General features: G+C 47.3%; 1 protein-coding gene across 9 annotated transcripts in view; it reads left to right on the forward strand.

Moving 5' to 3' along the window:
* The window catches only part of MTHFD1L (methylenetetrahydrofolate dehydrogenase (NADP+ dependent) 1 like), a 286,291-nt gene that overhangs the window by 149,413 nt on the left and 119,055 nt on the right, over positions 1 to 17,823 (forward strand). The gene's annotated exons all lie outside the window — the stretch shown is intronic.

The following is a 17,823-nucleotide window of genomic DNA, read 5'->3' on the forward strand; positions in this document are numbered from 1 at the left end:
TCTTCTTGAACAGTTTATGGAAAGGCATGCTATTTGTTGATATTAACTTCTCCATGAGTTTGAAATATTTATTATCCTCTTTGTAGACTGTAGCAGCAAACCACTCTCTTTCTAGGCTCCCTGCATAATCTTGAAGAGTAATTTATAGACCCTGTGTCATACATTTCAACATTCTTTTCCCCACTGAGACATGTAGCTAACACAGTGAAATACTGTTCCTCCTGCAGGTAATAACTAGAAGATGTCCCTTTTCACAAATTCACAAAACATGGCTCAGTAACTTTGTCAAAAATACCATTCCTGATAACGTCTCCGTAATCAGTTTACAAAGAGAAGATACCCTCCAGCTAAAATTAAATATGAATGAAAATAACTAGAGCTACTTCCCATTTCAGTAGTTTCACCAGTCATATACAGTAAAAAGGTTATGTTTAAATCATGGTGAAGAGCATTGTCCCTGCCCATAATGAATTGGCGCTAACCTGCATTATGGGGAAGAGTGGGGCTGAGGGAACTATCACTTCCAACTTTTTTGTCTTAGTGAAGAATGTGGGGGATTGAAGCAGGCTTCCCTCGGAGACCAGTGGTCAGGCTGTGGCTCAACAGTCCCCAAAGTCCTAGGGTTACTTTTCCAGGCAGTCTGTGGGCCCTGTAGCCAAGCTGGAGTCTGTCATTTCCTGGTGCTCCCAGAGTTCTTCCCAATGGTGGGAGTGAAGGGGTGGTACGGGGACCCCAGCCCTTTCTCTCCACTGGATCACTGCTCAGGGATCAAGGGGGATGCGAGCAGTTTCTGAGTTACCTCTTCCTGATACATCAGATCAGCCTTCCCTAGACCACTGTCTACGTCCCCACTCTCTCTTCAGTTTGGTTTGTGGTTGCTGCACTCTCCCCACCCCCAGCAGAGGGTTCCCAATGAGTCTCAGCAGTCAGATGGGTATTGCCCAGCCCACTTCTCAGTTTCTGGTTATTCTCCCTTGGCAGGGAGCAGAGGACGGAAAAAGATCAGGCCCTTGGCTTCCCAGTTGGGTCTTATCCACTGTCAGAGTCCCCTTTTAAGCAGATCCTCCATTTGGAGCATGCTCTGCAGCTGCTGAGGTGTGGGGACCCTCTTGGGCTAGCACCACTCCTTCACTCCGTTAGCCTTTGTTTGGGGTCTGTAAACCGCATCACAGGGAGAGAGATTGTAGCTGAACAGCAACCAGATCCAGAATGGTACAGGCATTATGATGTAGCCTTACATAGGCATGATTGATGACTCAGTACTTGGCATGCCCTGAGTGGTTGGACCAAAAGATAGAAACACTGATCATTCTGATTCAACACTGCTTTCTGCTGTGTCATCTGTTATGTTCTCTGTGGGCACCAAGCTCCACTGTCTGTGTGCAAACACTTTCTGTTTTGTGACCAAAGCAGATTGAGGGGAAGTGACAAGATATTCTGTCTGCCTCCCCCTTCTGATAATTGTGCCCATTTGAAACATACACACCCTGCCTAATTCTTGATGTTAGTTGATTTAATACTGTGTTCTTGCTCTGTGATTTGTGGCAGTTTCCAAGGATACCACTTGATGTTGCAGAAAACATGCTTACTCAGCACACTCTGCATTTCCCTTCACTACCACTTCCTTGTATTTCCACTGCTATTAAAAATACATTGTATTCAAAGATGCATGTTAGTTTTATTCTACTTCCACCCAGAATGCATTCCTCACCCACCTCAACTTTTCATGAGATGGACAAAACTGCAAAAGCAATGGCTAGATGAGGTGCTCAAGCTAACAGCCCACAGGCTGAATTTGGAGATGACAGGTTTTTAGTGAAGCAGTTCTAACTCTTTCTGCCTCCCCCTTGATTCTTCAGAACCAATATTGACTGACTTTTCAAAGCATGTTGCAAAGCCTTTCTCTTTTCCTAGGTTTTTTTCTTAGGCAGTTAGAGGGGTCAGATGTGAATGTTGACGGGAGAAGGAGTTTAGTCACATGAATTTGTACTTGGGCCCAGAGCTTTAGGGAGGTGTGGTTTTACAAATGGAAGTAAATAGCTACATATTTCTGGTATCACGGTGTCCAGAATTAAACATAATTTAGTTGTAAGAAAACCCTTTTCAGCTTAAAGCATCCAATACATTACCACAATAGTTAAAAGGGAAGAAGAGAGAGTTCTAAAATTATAGACTGTATCCCAGCAGAATTCTTTTAAATGCTATGAACAGCACTGGCCAATGACCTTGCCTCAAAAATTGGTCAGTGAGATCTACTGGTACTGCTGTTGTGTTAATTGTTGTCCCATGCAACTTCACTTAAAAAGTAAAAAGGTTTTAGTTTTTTAAACACTACAATAATTCTTTGCTAAATGAATATGATAGGATATGAATGAGAAAATACCTTGGTAACATTAAGTACACTCTTTTTAAATATAGGGTCATCTGTTGTAGCAAAAGAAAGATTAGATGAAAATGTGTTTTTTTCTGTTAGCAAAGATATTAAAAGGACACAGTTGACTTGAAAAAAATCAAACTTATGTCTGAATTCTTCTATGTACTATTGCTACAAATAACACCTGAGAAGATTACAACTGCAATTGTAAGAGAGAGAACTTTTTTCTGTTTTTCAATTAATGCATTAATTCAACAACACTTCATAAATAGTCACTTTTTCTGTTTTCCCTGATTAGCAAGATTCCCCTTGTTGCTTTTGTGGGTTTTTCACACCACACCAAGGCAGAGAAAATAAGAAAATGTGATTGTAAAACCTCAAAACTTGGAAAAGAGGTTCAGAGGCATGTGTGGTACATTAAACTAGTTCTTTTCGTAGTTGACTAGATTTCAAGATGATGATGACTCTTTAATATTTCTGTTGTGTAAGCTCTAGTAATAAATTTTAAAGTGATATAAATGGGACCATCTCATTGGTGGACAGCACGAGCATCAGAGACCTATGTCTGAGATCTCGTGCCTGGTCCAACGGGGACTTGAGCACATGCTAGGCTGGTACTGTGCACAACCTCTGAAAATGCAAGCAATAACAGTGACTCCACATATTTTCAAGAGGAGAAAATATCAGAGCTGTCAGAATGTAGAAAGGAAGCTTTTTGCACAAACATGGCCAAAGCATCTGTAATGTCCTGGTTTTTATTTTACTAATTTCAAATCCAGTATCTATACAGCAATATGAAATGCTCTCAAATGAGGAGTACTTAACACAGAATTCTTCTTCGAGTGATTGCTCACATCCATTCCAGTTAGGTGTGCGCGCCGCGCGTGCACGTTCGTCGGAAACTTTTTTACCCTAGCAACTCCAGTGGGCCGGCAGGTCGCCCCCTAGAGTGGCGCCGCCATGGCGCTCTATATATACCCCTGCCGGCCCGCCCGCTCCTCAGTTCCTTCTTACCGCCGTGTCGGTCGTTGGAACTGTGGAGCGCGGCTTAGCTGTCCTCCACGTCCCTAGCTCTCCTAGTTTTCAATCGCTTATCTCTAGTTCTATATAGTGTTAATTAGTGTTGTTAAGTAAATAGTTTAGTCAATAGTTGTTAAATAGTTCTTGGCCGGGGGCTTAGCCCTTCCCGGCACCCGGCGCCAGGCTCATGCCTGTTTCGCCGGGCTTCAAGCAGTGTGCGGCCTGCAAGAAGCCCATGCCCACCAGCGATCCCCACGAAGCGTGCCTGAAGTGCCTCGGGGAATCGCACAGGTCTGACAAGTGCCGCATCTGTAAGGCTTTCAAGCCGAGGACAAAAAAGGAGAGAGATCAGAGGCTCCGAACTCTCCTAATGGAGGCGGCACTTGACCCGTCGACTTCGCGGACCGTGGTCTCGGCACCGGCACCGGATCGCTCCGGCACCGAGAAGACTCCTCGGCACCGACCTTCTCCGGCACCGGAATCACAGCCTAGGCCGTCGAAGTCTGCTACTCCGGCCAGGCAGACCCGGCTTGAGCGCCCGGCCTCGACATCGGCCGCGGCACCGCCGGCACCGTCAGCACCGTTGACTCCGGGCCTGGCGGGTCCGTTGAGTCCGGTGCCGCCGAGCTCCCCCATGAGATCTGGGGTTGAGATAGTGGTCCCATCAACACCGGAGACCTTCGCCTCGGCTCGGGACCTTATTGCCCTGACGGAGCCCACTCGGCTGCCACCCCCGGTACCTCCGGTGCGGGTCGTGTCCAGGGGCAAGCCCATGATGTCGGCGCCGCCCAGAGACAGTCCTTCGCCATCTAGGTCCCGACGTCTTGGGCGCTCCAGATCCCGACGCCGCTCGCAGTCCCGGCACCGCTCCCCTCAGCGGCACCGGTCGCACTCGCGGCAACGGTCGACCTCCAGACGGTCGCGGTCAAGCTCCAGTCGGCGTCACCGGCACCGCGACTCCAGGAGCAGGTCCCATCGCTACTCGCCGCACCGGTCGACCTCCCGGCACCGAGCTGGTGGCAGGTCCCGGTCTCGGTCGACCTCCCGGCGCCGAGCCGGTGGTAGGTCCCGGTCGACCTCCCGGCACCGAGATGGTGGCAGGTCCCGGTCTCGGTCGACCTCCCGGCGCCGAGCCGGTGGTAGGTCCCGGTCGACCTCCCGGCACCGAGCCGGTGGCAGGTCCCGCTACCGAAGCGACACCCGGTACCGATCAGGATCCCGGCACCGTGACAGATCCAGGTCCCGGTCCCGATCCCGGCACCGATACGACTCCCGGCACCGGTCCCCGGCACCGAGACGATCCTCCGTGCCGGCCCGCGCAGACCCGTACCATTCAGGGTCGGCCCCGCCGTGGCCCTCGAGGCAGCCGTCCGTGTCCTCCCAGACGGACAGCGGCTATGCGCTGGGCACCGACCGGCAGGCGGCGCTGTTTGCTGATCCGCCGCTGCAGGACCAAGGCCCCCCACAGTGGGGATTCTGGACACCCTGGGCGTACCATCAGGCCCAGGGCCCCCAGCAGCTCCCTGCTAGACCGGCGACTGCGGAGCGTAGGGCCCCTGAAGCCTCCTTGTCTCGCCCCCCTCCCTCCCCGGAGGCGGAGGAAGGGTCCAAACAGCAGGACTCCGCTGTGGCTCCGGAGGTAGAGGCGAGGGCTGAGGAAGACCCTCAGTTGGACACTATCGTGCCTGGGGTCTCCTCATCCTCCTCCCCGGATGAGGCGGTGGCGGGTACCTCCTCCAACAGTCCCCCCCCGCTGGATCTCAGGGCGCACCAGGACCTCCTCAGGCGGTTGGCCCAAAACCTGAGTCTGCAGGCAGAGGAGGTCTCGGAGATAGAGGACCCGATTGTTACCATCCTCTCTTCGGATGCTCCCACCAGGGTCGCCCTGCCCTTTGTACGGACCATTCAGGCCAATGCCAATACTATCTGGCAGTCCCCGGCCTCCATCCCTCCGACAGCGAAAGGAGTCGAGAGAAAGTACATGGCCCCTTCCAAGGGGTATGAATACTTGCACGTTCACCCGACTCCCGGTTCACTGGTGGTGCAGTCGGTGAACGATAGGGAGCGTCACGGCCAGGAGGCTCCGGCCCCCAAATCCAGAGAGGCCAGGCGGATGGACCTCCTTGGCCGTAAGGTATATTCGGCTGGGGCCCTGCAGCTCAGGGTCTCTAATCAGCAGGCCCTGCTGAGCAGGTACGCTTTTAACTCCTGGGTGGCAGTGGACAAATTTAAAGAGCTGCTGCCACAGGATGCTCGCCAGGAGTTTACGGCCATCCTGGACGAGGGCAAAAAGGTCGCGCGCACGGCCTTACAAGCATCCTTGGACGCTGCGGACTCGGCTGCCCGTACCCTCGCGTCGGGAGTTACGATGCGTCGCATCTCCTGGCTGCAGGTTTCCGGCCTTCCGCCAGAGCTCCAGCACACGATACAGGACCTTCCTTTCGAAGGCCAGGGCCTGTTTTCGGAAAAGACAGACCCCAGACTCAAGAGTCTGAAGGACAACCGGGTCATTGCGCGGTCCCTCGGGATGCACACCCCCGTGACGCAGCGTAGACCCTTTAGGCCACAGCAGCAGCCGTACCGTAGGCCGTTTTCCCAGTTCCGCCAGCGGCAGGACCCTTACAGGCGCCGCGGCAGGAACGGCAGGCGCAGGCAGTCTGGGAACCAAGGGGGGCAGAACCAAGGCTCCTCGAAACCCCCGCCTGGTCCTAAGCCTTCATTTTGAAGGTGCGCCCGAGGGCGCTGTAGCAGTTTCCCCTATGGATCCTTTCCCCCCGTTTTCAAACCGCCTTTCGTTTTTCCTCCCGGCGTGGTCCCAAATAACATCGGACCGCTGGGTCTTAAACCTGGTGCAGACGGGATACCGCCTGCAGTTTGTTTCGTTTCCTCCTTCCCGCCCTCCTTCCTCGTCCCTCTTCAGGGACCCCTCTCACGAGCAATTCCTTCGACAGGAGGTGCAGACGCTCCTCAGCAAAGGAGCCATAGAGGCGGTTCCGGAAAACGAGAAAGGCAAGGGGTTTTATTCCCGCTACTTTCTGATCCCCAAGGCCAAGGGGGGCCTCAGGCCTATCCTCGACCTGCGAGAACTCAACAAATACCTCGTGAAGTTGAAGTTCCGCATGGTATCCCTGGGGACCATTATTCCATCCCTGGATCCGGGAGACTGGTACGCCGCCCTCGACATGCAGGACGCGTATTTTCATATTGCCATTTGGCCGCGCCACAGACGCTTTCTCCGCTTCGTTGTGGGGGCTCTTCATTATCAGTTTGCAGTCCTCCCTTTCGGCCTGTCCACGGCCCCAAGGGTGTTTACAAAATGCATGGCAGTTGTCGTGGCGCATCTTCGACGCAACCGTGTCCACGTGTTCCCTTATCTGGACGACTGGTTGATTCGGGGCACGTCGGAGCAGCAGGTCAGCAGCCATGTCCGCCTGATCACCGCCGTATTTGCAAGTCTGGGCCTCTTGATAAACACAGACAAATCCACTCTGAGGCCCACGCAAAAGGTGGAATTTATCGGGGCGGTCTTGGACGCCACGATGGGCAGGGCCTCGCTGCCTCTGCAACGGTTCCAGACCATGGCGGCGATCGTTCAGCGTTTGCGGTCAGCCCCGTTGACGTCAGTAAGGACATGTCTAACCCTGTTAGGCCACATGGCAGCGTGCACTTTTGTGACCGGCTACGCTCGGCTCCACATGAGGCCTCTCCAGCTGTGGCTTATCAGCCGTTACAGGCCGCAAAGGCAACCTTTAGACATGTTAGTCACAATCCCCCAGAAGGTCTTGGACTCTCTCGGCTGGTGGTTGGACCAGTCCGTGTTATGTGCGGGTCTTCCCTTTCACCCCTCTCAGCCATCGGTATCCCTGACAACGGATGCCTCAGATCTGGGCTGGGGGGCCCACCTGGGGACCCTGCGGACACAGGGCCTGTGGTCCCAGGAGGAGGTGGGGCTCCACATCAACATACGGGAGTTGAGAGCGGTCCGCCTTGCTTGTCAAGCGTTTTGTCATCAGCTTCAGGGTCGTTGTGTCGCCGTGTTTACGGACAACACGACGACGATGTACTATATCAACAAGCAGGGCGGCACCAGGTCCTCCTCCCTGTGCCACGAGGCGATACGTCTCTGGGACTTTTGCGTAGCCCACTCCGTTCACCTCAGGGCTTCCTTCCTCCCTGGAGTACGGAACACTCTGGCAGATCGACTTAGCAGATCCTTCCTGTCGCACGAGTGGTCCCTTCGCCCGGATGTCGCTCTCTCCATTTTCCGGAGGTGGGGTTATCCCCGGGTGGACCTCTTTGCGTCCAGGGGGAACAGGAAGTGCCCAGCATTCTGCTCCTTTCAGGGCAGGGAACCGGGGTCGATAGGGGACGCCTTCCTCATCCGGTGGTCGACCCACCTGTACTATGCATTTCCCCCGTTCCCTCTGGTCCACAAGGTCCTCCTGAAGGTGCGCAGGGACAAGGCGCTCGTGATCATGGTAGCCCCGGCGTGGCCCAGGCAGCACTGGTACACCATGCTGCTGGACTTGGCCATAGCCGACCCAGTTCCCCTGCCCCTTCATCCGGACCTGATTACCCAGGACCACGGGACCCTTTGTCACCCAGACCTGCAGTCGCTGCACCTAGCGGCTTGGCTCCTGCGTGGCTGACTGGCCCAGAGCTGCGATGCTCCACGCCTGTGAGAGAGGTGCTCTTGAGCAGCAGGAAACCGTCCACAAGAGCCACGTATTCAGCGAAATGGAAGCGCTTCTCCTGTTGGTGCGTAGAGAGAAATCTCCGCCCTATGGAAGTTTCGGTTTCCGAAATATTAGACTACGTTTTGTCCCTCAAAGGGCAAGGTCTGGCCTTATCGTCGTTGCGAGTCCACCTAGCTGCTATCTCCACCTTTCACCCGGGTGCGGACGGTCGCTCCGTTTTTTCTCACCCGACGGTGTCGAGATTCCTTAAAGGGTTGGAACGTTTATTCCCTAACGTCCGTCCCCCTGCTCCCACCTGGGATCTTAACCTGGTGTTGTCCCGACTCATGGGGCCCCCCTTTGAGCCGTTAGCTACTTGCTCCCTGCTCTACCTCTCTTGGAAAACTGCCTTTCTAGTGGCTGTCACCTCAGCTAGACGGGTGTCGGAGCTCCGAGCTCTTGTGGTAGACCCCCCATATACGGTCTTCCACAAGGACAAGGTGCAGCTGAGACCACACCCTGCTTTTCTGCCCAAGGTGGTCTCAGCCTTCCATGTCAACCAAGAGATTTTCCTTCCGGTTTTTTTCCCAAAACCTCACTCCTCAGGCAGGGAGCAGCAGCTCCACTCGCTGGATGTCCGTAGGGCTCTCGCGTTCTACATAGACAGGACTAAGCCCTTCCGAAAATCCCCCCAGCTTTTCGTGGCGGTAGCAGATCGTATGAAAGGTCTTCCTATCTCCTCCCAGAGGATATCCTCTTGGGTCACGTCCTGTATCAGGACTTGTTATGACTTGGCCCATGTCCCTGCGGGCCGTGTGACTGCGCATTCTACCAGGGCGCAGGCGTCATCGCTGGCTTTCCTAGCCCGTGTGCCCATCCAGGAAATCTGTCGGGCAGCGACCTGGTCATCGGTCCACACTTTTGCTTCCCACTACGCCCTGGTCCAGCAGTCGAGGGAGGATGCGGCCTTCGGAACTGCGGTGCTCCGGGCCGCGACTTCTCACTCCGACCCCACCGCCTAGGTATGGCTTGGGAGTCACCTAACTGGAATGGATGTGAGCAATCACTCGAAGAAGAAAAGACGGTTACTCACCTTTGTAACTGTTGTTCTTCGAGATGTGTTGCTCACATCCATTCCACACCCGCCCTCCTTCCCCACTGTCGGAGTAGCCGGCAAGAAGGAACTGAGGAGCGGGCGGGCCGGCAGGGGTATATATAGAGCGCCATGGCGGCGCCACTCTAGGGGGCGACCTGCCGGCCCACTGGAGTTGCTAGGGTAAAAAAGTTTCCGACGAACGTGCACGCGCGGCGCGCACACCTAACTGGAATGGATGTGAGCAACACATCTCGAAGAACAACAGTTACAAAGGTGAGTAACCGTCTTTTCATATTACACATGAATATTTCTACTTGTACATCCTTAGACTTTACAAAACAAAGGAATTAAATAAAACTGATATATTGATTAAATGTGCCTTTCTGGAAAGTGGCTCGTAAATCAAATGAAGAGGAAGCATAGTCTTAGTGGTATGGAGATCAGAGTTCTATATCCTGCTATCTGGCCTCAATAAATAAGTCAAGTTTTCTTTGTCTCAGTTTCTCCATCTGTAAAATCGGGATAATAATACTAACCTACTTACACCAGAGTCATTGTAACAATTAATTTATTAAATATATGTATAGCATATGAAAGCATTGGATGGAAAGAGATATAGACACTTAAACCAACTAGCTAGAGGTGGTTGGAAAATGAACCGATGCTCTTCCCCCTACCCTCTGAAAATTTAAACAAAAACTTTTTTAAATTTTGTTTTTGGTGAAATTTTCAATGGGAAAAGTTCTGCTTTCTGGTAGGAATCGGAAAACAATATTTCAGCTGAAAATGTAAATACTTGGATTCAGAAATGCTGCTGTGATGCCTTGTGTTAATTGTAGTGTAGGTACATTACGCTCCCATTCTATTCTGGATGTCCTGGCACCACGGTCTCATCTCACAGTGAAGCAAAGCAGTTGCACCATTGGAATTTCTGGCCATAGGGTGTAGGCACCAACTGTGTGAGTGCTCTGGGGCTGAAGCACCCATGGAAAGAAAGAATGGGTGCTCAGCTGGAGACACTGCCAAACAGCTGTTTGGTGGCTCGGGGGTGGGGCAGAGAGCAGCAAGTGAGCAGGAGTATCGGAGAGGGAGCAGAGCGGAAGCGGGAAGAGGTGGAGTGACAGTGGGGGTTTGGGGAAGGGGCGGGAAAAGGCAGAGCGAGGGGGGAGACTTGGGGCAGAGCGTGAGGGAGCACCACCAGGGAAAAGAAAAATTTAGTGCCTATGCCATGGGGCATTAAGGGAGATATAGTCTGGCTGGGGAGCCCAGCCCACAGATGAGAATGGGGATATGAGGAAACTGCAGCTGTCTGAAACACTGCCAGGATATCTGAATCAAAATATTTTGGTTTTCAGCTTAAATATTTTGGGTTATGTAAAAAAAAAATCAAAATGTTCCTTAAAAAGGAGACATTTTGCGCAAAAAAAAAATTTGTTCAAAAAACCCACATTTCCATCAAAAAATCGCATTGATAGAAAATTTTTGACCAGCCCAATAGTTAACATCTCTGCTGTTTTGGTTTAAAGGCATCTTTCTTGATTTCATAGTTTCTTCAGACTTTTATGTCATTTTCCTATTAAAGGACAACTTTTTAAAGACAGAGTTCTTCTATCAATGTGATGCTATAATATCATGCTATAGATTTACCTTTGGAGGTGAACTAGTTGGAATCAGAAATTCAGTTTTTGGTTGTTTGTTGTTGTTCTGTATTACCGTAGCGTGTCATGGACCAGGACCCCATTGTGCTAGGTGCTGTACAAACACAGAACAAAAAAACAGTCCCTGCAGATAGAATATTGTAAAATAATTTTATTTTCATATAATGTAGTTTCCCAGGATGAAATTTAACTTCGGTCAAAAACATTTTGCAAGACAAAACCATGAATAACTGATCTAGGAAACTGAAATTCCAAGATAATGCTGCTAGCTCAGTAATACCAGCAGTCTGGATTAGCAGTCAACGCTGAGGAAATCCTTGCTTTCAGCTCTGTAGGGACCATCCTGCCATAGCATAGGGCATCTTTCAATTGATGATATTGCAGTTAAGGATGAGCCATCCTCATGGTTTGGAGGCAGGGCCGGCGCTTCCATTTAGGCGACCCAGGCAATCGCCTAGGGTGCCAGGATTTGGGAGGGCAGCAGACTGCTCTGGTGGACCTCCCGCAGGCGTGCCTGCGGACGGTCCGCTGGTCCCACGGCTCCGGTGGACCTGCCGCAGGCGTTCCTGTTTGGATGCTGAGCTGAATGACCACATGTTCAGTCAAACTAAGTGGGAAAATACTATATACTCAGTTTGATGTGCACCTCTGCCTCTCTCAGCCATGCAGTGAAACTGGAGCTTAAATCTTTTAAAGCAAATTCAACTACTTACTTCCTTACAGAATGAAAAACGTTTCTCATGATCATTAGAGCATCCCCAATGTATGTCCCTCAACTTGCTGGTAGCAGCAGCATCTGCCATATGTCCTCTTCTAGCTCCACAAACTTTTGTTGCAACGTAGTATATTAGATACATATGGACAATGAAAATAGGAGTATATGTGTCAGAGCATTTCAGAGAGCAGGTACTGGCTGAGTTGACTGGAATCTGAAGTAAAGGGAATAGAGAAGCCCCATTCTTTTAAAATTCTGAATAAGTTTAAGCTTATTAAATTCCAAAATCAGTCATAAGGGTAGAGGGTCAGGTCAGATAAATTGCGAGAGTCAAAATGGACAAACATCTGGTTTATTCATCCCTGACTGCACTAACAAAATTATGGTATCCTGTTAAATAAATCACTGATCCAACCTAGTTTATTTTGGCATCTGTGCACCTTGGTACTTTTAACTTAAACAAGAATCTATCAGTATATTACAGCTAACACGCCTTGAGCTCCAGGTTCAAAGTTCATGTGCTCCTGTGACTTTGAACTCTTCTTTTCCTGAGTTTACCAGCAGACAGCTGCACCAGAACAGATCTGTTTACATCAGAGGAGTAAAAGGCAGCTCGCAGTTCATAGTTTCCATTTCCTTTTGCATTGTTCAGGAATTCAGGCTCACAATTCTGCCTCCTGAAACTTAGCCTCGTGTCTATGTCTCTGACTTGGTATTCAAATACAAATGTTTTGTTTTGATTCGCTGATAGAAAATGCTGATGGAAGGGAAGTTAGTTTCATCTAAAATCAGCCTCAGTTTACAAGAAATTCTATTGTGGAATAAATGACCTTTCATGTCACAATTTCACTGTAGCCATGCTGATTACAAATGTTGCTCTTTTTGTAAGGTCTCCTATAGTCCATAAATCTAAACTAGTGTGCATCACTTAACATTGAAATGTTTTAGTTATAGCATGATAAATGTATTTTTAGGTGAAGAAACTTTACTATTTTTCTAAAGTGGTCATGACTATGAAATCTGATCAGGTTTTGGAACCACAACACTGTTTGTTCTGGTTTTTCTGACATCCTTCATACTGTACAAGAAATAAAATATCCCCAACTGTGCACAGCCAGGCAATAATTCCATTGAGGGATTCTAGTGATGACATAAACCGTGATAGGGAACCATTAGAGAGGTTTGTTCATACCAATCTCCACCCTAAAGTGGAATTATAGACTTCAATGACAAGTACCTATTTTGTAGAAAGTTGGAAAATAATCATTTCCCTTGGTTTTTCTTTTATACCTCTCCCACAAATATCTCTTTCTTGTTTCGTTTTTCCTGTCTCCACATGTTTCTGAGCTTTCTCTGATTTTCTCCCTTCCCTTGGCCAAACCCTCTGTGGTATATGGTTTACACACTGCATCTCTTTCCTGAGTAAGAATGTTTTGCTTTTTAATTATTTTGGTAGCTGAATTGACCAAGGTATACGGAAATTAAGTGATTTGTCTAAGGTCCCATAATAATTCACTGTTTGGGGCTTGGCCCAATTTAGAGTGGAATCCTCTTCTAAGTTACTTGCACTATATTAAAATGTACCTGCTTTGTAGATTATCATTCAATGAATCTTAAGCAAAATAGAAAAAGCATTGTTGTTTGAACCTGTTTTAGCCATTTGATAAGCCCCTGGTGGGCCGGGCCGGTTTGTTTACCTACTGCATCTGCAGGTTCAGCCGATTGCAGCTCCCACTGGCCACGGTTTACCGCCGCAGGCCAGTGGGAGCTGCGGGAAGCCACGGCCAGCACATCCCTCGTCCCAAGCCGCTTTCTGCAGCCCCCATTGGCCTGGAGCCGCGAACCGTGGCCAGTGGGAGCTGCAATTGGCTGAACCTGTGGATTCGGCAAGTAAACAAACTGGTCTGGTCCGCCAGGAGGCTTACTCTGCCTCCACGGGCCTCCAGGTTGCCTATCCCTGGTATATCTTATCCTTGTTGGATCTCAGTGCCCTTTATATTACTAAATTGTATATGTTTATTTTCTTCCTCTAATAACAGGCCTTAAATACTATTGGTGGTGCAATACAAAATTTAGAGTAGAATTAAGCAACAAAAGTTTGCATTCCAGTAATAGATTGATTCTCAATTACAATAGGGCCCCTTTACACGTTTCTGCAAGTGTAAAGAAGCGTTAATCTAGGAGTACATTGCTTTTACACCCAGGTTATGGCTGAGGTCCGTTTACGCTGACAGAGCAATTTAAAGAGATCTTAGTGCAAACAAGAATGCAGCCATATATCGTCTCAAAGAAGTTGAGCTGCAGTTAAGATGGTTATAGACCATTTCAACTAATGTTCTTTAAAAGTTAACCATATTATAGCAAGTCTAAATAAAAAGTGTAGCTTTTACAACAGCTGTTGAGTTCTGTTCTCTTGAAAAAGGAATCCAAAATTCTATATACTATTGTATTCTGTGTACACTGTAATATCTGACTCCCTTCCAGTAGTGCATTAAGCCACATGACTAATCTCTGTCATGTGGTGTTTGTTCTCTCATCCTCTCCCCAGAGGAAGGAACATGTGCAGTAGTGTCTCTTGGTTTGTTGTTTTTTGTTTTTAATTATTTATTAAATAAAAGTAAGCTTTACACATGTGAGCAGTCAGTAATGTGAGGGAAAATGTATGCAGATGCTTCATTGTTTACAGGGTCAAAGGTATAGATATTAAATAAAGTAATAGGCATTCTAAATGTTTTTTAATCAAAGGTCAAAGCTGCTTCAGACAGTTCTGTTACACACATTTATAATGTGCACTGTCCTAAAAGCTGTTTTCAAATGTTTATTATAAATCCCACTGTAGGAGTTTTACAATAAATCAGTAACAACAAAGAACAGTAGCTTTTTTAAATGAAAGAAATGAAAATGAAAAATCTGGGGTTATTCTACTTTAGCTTCCTTTACTAAAACCATAATTCTGTTCTGTTCTATATAGGTTCTTATAGCACATTCATCACCATAGTATCTGAGCACCTTTCAGTAGTGCATTAAGCAACATGACTACCAATCAGTCATGTGTTTGTTTTTCTCTCATCATCTTCCCAGAGGGAGAAGCAGGGGGAGTGGAATGTCTTATTTTGATAGGTTGGTTTGTTGTTTTATTAAATAAATATGCCTGTTGCTACTTGTTTATATTAGACAAGGCAAGGTCAAAGAAATGTGCCTTGCACTTTGGAGTGGAAAGTGGTGAGGATTTTGATGGTCCTTAGTTCCTGAAGGAGTTCATTCAACAGCATTGAACTATCCCCAGAGAAAGTTCTGTCTCCCATATGGAGGAGCTTTACTCTGCCAGAGGAGCTAAGTTGTCGACCACGTTCTTCATCCTGGAGCTTTAGATCGTCATTCAGGTATCCTGGGCTCAGGCCAAGAAGAGCTTTGAAGATAGGGTTCAAGGCTTTGAATTGATTCAGTATTCTATGGGAAGCCAAGTGTAGAGAACAAATAGATGTAATGTGTGCATGGTAGCCTGTGTTGTTGAGGAGCTGCACTGTGCCATTTTGTACTAGTGGCCCCAATAACCTATTGTGATGATTTTTAGAGACTAAGCTTTCTTTAGTTTAAAACTGCCATGGTGAGTATTTTATTTGAAAAAGAAAACTTGTGAACCCTGTGAAAGTGGCTGTCATAAACAGATAGCTAAGGGTTAATGTCTCTTTCACCTGAAACACCTGACCAGAAAACCAATCAGGAAACCGGATTTTTTCAACTTTGGGTGGAGGGAAGTGTGTGTCTGAGTCTTTTGTCTGTCTGCCTGTTTCTCTTTGGAAGGCTGCCAGTTTGATGCTTTCTTCCTTTTCTTTTATCTCCATCTCTTTTTGTTTTATTTCCAGTTGTCGCCTGTGTTCAGCTTCTTTTAATTGGTCTTCGGCCTCCATTTTTGTCCTAGTAGACATGGTTCCTGTTTTCTTGTGTTGGGGTGCCCTCCGGTGTTTCTCTGTTGAACTGCAGGCTCTGTTGCCTCCTGAAGTCTGCCTAGCAACAGTGCTTTTTTCCCTTTCTCTCTCCAGCTAATGTTCAATGAAGGGAAACCAGAAAAACCACTTTATTTGCATGCATATAAGTGCTGGTACTTGCCTCCTAATGGGAGGGCTATTGCATGACAAAAGACCCTCAACAGTCTTCTCGCTTAACATGCAAACCACAAACTGCTAGAGAGAGCAGAAAAAAAAATTCTCTCTGGTTCCCTTTTAAAACCAAACTGTTTCTCTCTGCTAAAAAGCCTTTAGCAGAGAAAAGAAAAATATAATATTCCTACTGGCTTCTGGATTCTGTCTATATCCCACCGCTGCCACCATGTTTTAACCTTATTCCCAGATTCTGGACCTTAGCGTCCAAAATATGGGGGTTAGCATGAAAACCTCCAAGCTTAGTTACCAGCTTGGACCTGGTACTGCTGCCACCACCCAAAAAATTAGAGTGTTTTGGGGCACTCTGGTCCCACTGAAAAACCTTCCCTGGGGACCCCAAGACCCAAATCCCTTGAGTCTCACAACAAAGGGAAATAATCCTTTTTCCCTTCCCCCCTCCAGATGCTCCTGGAGAGATACACAGACACAAGCTCTGTGAAACTACGCAGAGTGATTCCCCCTCTCCGTTCCCAATCCTGGAACAAAAGTACTTTCCTATTCCCCCCAGAGGGAATGCAAAATCAGGCTAGCAATCCAACACACAGAACTCCCCTGATTTCTTCCTCCCACCAATTCCCTGGTGAGTACAGACTCAATTTCCCTGAAGTAAAGAAAAACTCCAACAGGTCTTAAAAGAAAGCTTTATATAAAAAGAAAGAAAAATACATACAAATGTGCTCTCTGTATTTAGATGATACAACACAGGGTCAATTGCTTAAAAGAATATTGAATAAACAGCCTTATTCAAAAAGAATACAAATCAAAGCACTCCAGCACTTATATTCATGCAAATACCAAAGAAAAGAAACCATAGAACTTACTATCTGATCTCTTTGTCCTTACACTTAGAAACAGAAGACTAGAAAATAGAACTACTTCTCCAAAGCTCAGAGGAAACAGGCAGACAGACAAAAGACTCAGACACACACTTCCCTCCACCCAAAGTTGAAAAAATCCGGTTTCCTGATTGGTTTTCTGGTCAGGTGTTTCAGGTGAAAGAGACATTAACCCTTAGCTATCTGTTTATGACAGTGGCACCTAGACTGTATCCTCTGAGAGAATGAAAAGTGACAACCTTGCTATTGTGTTGCATCTCACCACCTTTGGAGGACTGGAACTAGTTCAAAAAAAGCACATTCATAAAGAGTACCATTTCCTGGTTTTTACTGGATATCCTAATGCAAGATTCACTGAGTTTTAAAATGCAAGTTCTTTATGATTTTTTTAATTTCTGCTTGTAAAAAAGTCAGGCAATAAGTAAGTCACCTTTCCAGAAACAAATTTTGACTGACCATTTGATAATTACACAGTATGAAGTACAATGACTTTCCAGTATTTTTCTGTTTGTTAATCATAGTTTTGTCCATTACTTATCACGACCATGGCTTAGCAAGGGGTATTTATTGTATATTTATTTATTTCTGAAAATCCTTAACATTTCATGTGTAACAGCTGATTGCACTTCTGTTTTGGAGACAAAACACACAATATAAATTATAACCTTGAAATAAAGAAATAACTGTGTTCTTTTAAATTATTAGTTTTTCATAATAGCTGGTTAAATGGTTTCCTTAAACTTGTAATCATTAAACTAAAACCAGTTTGAACCCTCCTAAGTCCCCATGGCCTCTATTTGTTTGTTTTAATTGGCAAACTGATTTGAAAGCAGGAAATAATATAAAAGTGATTGCACTGATTATTTGAGCACAAACAGGATTCAAAGTACAAGATTTTGGCACATTACTTAATCTTCCCATTATTCTGCATTTTATTTCCTTTGCAGTTGGTAGCCATCATCCCAGCAGCTTTTCTACTGCATCCTGTTTCCTTCCTCACACAGAAGTCAAGCTCTGACGTACCTGACTTTGTGTTTCTCCCTCTTTGGCCTTTAAAATAAGAAAATTCATACTGTATGTAGTTGTATTGTCACACCTAACTTTTCTCACATTGTACAGGGTTCAATTCACTTGTAAAATGCTGAGTTTAGGTATTTCAGCATTTGAAGGGAAAGAGGACTTAGGAGGATGAAGAGTCGTAGATGCATAGCTGAACAAATAAAGGGGTCCCCCTCTACTGAATTCTGGGGATTCCCATCCAGCTTTTAATGCAACAGGACACAAC

This window comes from Gopherus evgoodei, chromosome 3, assembly GCF_007399415.2.
Source record: "Gopherus evgoodei ecotype Sinaloan lineage chromosome 3, rGopEvg1_v1.p, whole genome shotgun sequence".
NCBI classification, from domain to species: domain Eukaryota; kingdom Metazoa; phylum Chordata; order Testudines; family Testudinidae; genus Gopherus; species Gopherus evgoodei.